The sequence below is a fragment of the Adiantum capillus-veneris genome, chromosome 27 (assembly GCF_014529385.1).
Source record: "Adiantum capillus-veneris isolate H3 chromosome 27, ASM1452938v2, whole genome shotgun sequence".
NCBI classification, from domain to species: Eukaryota; Viridiplantae; Streptophyta; class Polypodiopsida; order Polypodiales; family Pteridaceae; genus Adiantum; species Adiantum capillus-veneris.
The window spans coordinates 70513766-70516283 of record NC_140957.1 but is presented as its reverse complement, the minus strand read 5'-3'; the positions used below and the strand labels follow the sequence as shown (position 1 = coordinate 70516283).

The window sequence follows — 2518 nt, the reverse complement described above, 5'->3', positions numbered from 1 at the left end:
CACTAGTCATTTTTGCGAGAGGAGTCAGGATTGGCTTGGTCTATCCTATCCATGTATTTGAGGTACGAGACGACATAGTCTTGATGGTGTTGCTGACATGTCAACAAGAGACAAGACGAGTCTCTTTCATGGATCTCCAAATTGCTATGCACGATGTGTCTATTCTGTTAGAGAGACAATGACCGTGCTCTTGCAAAACAACCACAAAGATGAGTGTGCTACAAACGGGATCGCGGAAGGCCTTGCAATACCAATTAGAATAATATATTGCAAACCATAAAACATACTAATCAACATACCTGGCAAGTTCATAAGCGCATAATTGCGTGATACACGAACAAAGAGAGATAGAGAGTGAGAGAGAACGTGCAGATGCACCTCCTAGAGCGGAGTGCCACACCGGCACGACAAGAGAGAAGAGAGGAGGGGAGAGAAGAAACACACAGGCACTGGGTACAATCTCCCCCCGTGCAAGAGTGAGCATTTTCCTCTTGCACGTATTTCATTTATAGATTCTTCAATGCTAAAAAATGAATACACATTGGCCGGCCGTCACAAATGACCATAGCTCCTAATGAGCACTTGAGTAATAAATGTACAAATCCAATATCCATAACATACTCCGGGGTTGAAAAAGCAATTGGCCTCAGTTGCAAGGTACATAAGTGGTGGAGTCGAGTGCGAGGTACAAAATTTTTAGGACATTCTTGCATAGCACAATGAGTAACTAGAAACAAAAAGAAAGAGGAACAATGATTAGTAGGAGCACTTGAAAAGTGCAAAAATGTGTAACATGTGTTTGGTGTCATGAAGTAAATGTACACAGATGCGGAGTGCAACCTTGGTCAGTAATGTTGTTCCAAATAAACCACCATCTGTCACTTTTTCAACTTTCCATACCAGTGCATCATATCCGTTCATATCAATCCATACCCAATGTGGTGGGCCAGTTCCACATATAATGTAACCACGGAAATGATCTTATTTCAATCTGGCATATCAAATGTCAAAGGTCGTCTTTTTGCAGACTCTATGCAAGAAAAGCTTGCCAATACACGGTGGCACGATGTCTTCTGTCGATGATGGCGAGACCAGGATGGAGTGATGGGCTATGGTACAAACCTTCAAGGTTGCGACAACGAATACGCCAGGTTGAAACTGGGAAAGAATGTTCTCAACTTTTTCCGTGTATCACACAAAATTAGTCACTCAAGAGTAGATACATCAGTGGTAGTAGATGAATTTTAGGAGCTTATGGATGTGGAGACGATTCTCATGATAGAAGGGGAGCAGGTGCTTGATGGTAGGTTAGAGGTGGGTGTTGTGTCTCGCATGCTCAAAGAGGTAGGGATGTGATTTAGCTGCAGCTTCAGCCATCAATCCATCAAGTGTAGCTACTGTTAATGCATGGGGTACTACCTTGCTTGCCCACGGGAAGTTGAAACTCATATTGAGTGAAAAGCTCAAAGATATGCTTTTAGAGGCAGGATCACTTCGTAAGAAGCTGGATCCGGAAGGCACAGTCATCAATTTGGAGGAGATGATTCCAAAAGTTTGTGAGGAGTGTGAGAAGTTGCTTATGGTTAGAGAGTTGGTTGGCAGCTGCACGTCGTGCGTGGATGAGAGCAACACCAAGTGCATGCAAAAGCAACTCATGTGAGAGAAAGAGCAATAGGCAGACTACAGATAAACGGCCGCATGTGTGTTTGTGTGGGTTGGCAGATCAGAGCTGTTAAGAGAGATCAAAGGGGGAGAGTGAGAGGTGCATGCGCAGCCTGTGGTGGTCGAGAAAGAGAAAGAAGTGAATAATTAGATGAACCTCAGTTGGCTCAGGTAAACTAGCTACGCCGTCAGAAAGAGTGAGGGAGATCGAGAGAGAGTCTGCATGACTGACAACGGAGAGTGGGTGTGTGTCTGAGTCCTTAAGCGACTACTGCTTATTCATGGTTGCATGCGAGCATCAAAAGTGGGTGGCTAGGGCTGCAGGGCTAATGCAGGCCATCAAAAGTGGGTTGGTGGGTACCGTAGCAGTGGGTAGAACCAGTCTATGCGAGGGAGGTAGGAGGAGATAAGGATGAATGGGTGGGAGGAATATCTGCATGGCGGCTTCTGGTGTGATGTGGAGAGTGAAAGTAAGAGAGAGAGATGATCGACAGTGTAGTTGCAGTCCGCGCATATCAAGCCGGAATCCAAGCAACTGCATGCAGGTGGAGGTTGAACCGAAGGAGCACTAACGGCGCATGCGATGTTGGGCGCGGAGGTGGAGATGAGGTTCGCGTTGCGGCGATCCTCTCAAATCAGCAGTATGGTTTGAAGAAAATAAGAGAGGACTTGTTTCTTTTTTTTGCATTAAAAAAAAAAGTTGCTTGTGAGGTTATTCCCATGACGGTTTCAAGCTTACACTTGGAATTGGTCAAGACGAATGGTACAACCGAAACTAATCAGGCCCAGGTCTTATCCAGACAATCTTGGATGGTTGGCAAGATTAATTCTACGTATTTGAGAAAAGAAAAAAAAC

The 2518-nt window shown here is 44.9% G+C and overlaps 1 pseudogene; it reads left to right on the top strand.

Moving 5' to 3' along the window:
- Positions 1-827: 827 nt before the first annotated feature.
- On the top strand, positions 828-1660 carry LOC147422172 (uncharacterized; annotated as a pseudogene).
- The last annotated feature ends 858 nt before the right edge of the window (positions 1661-2518 follow it).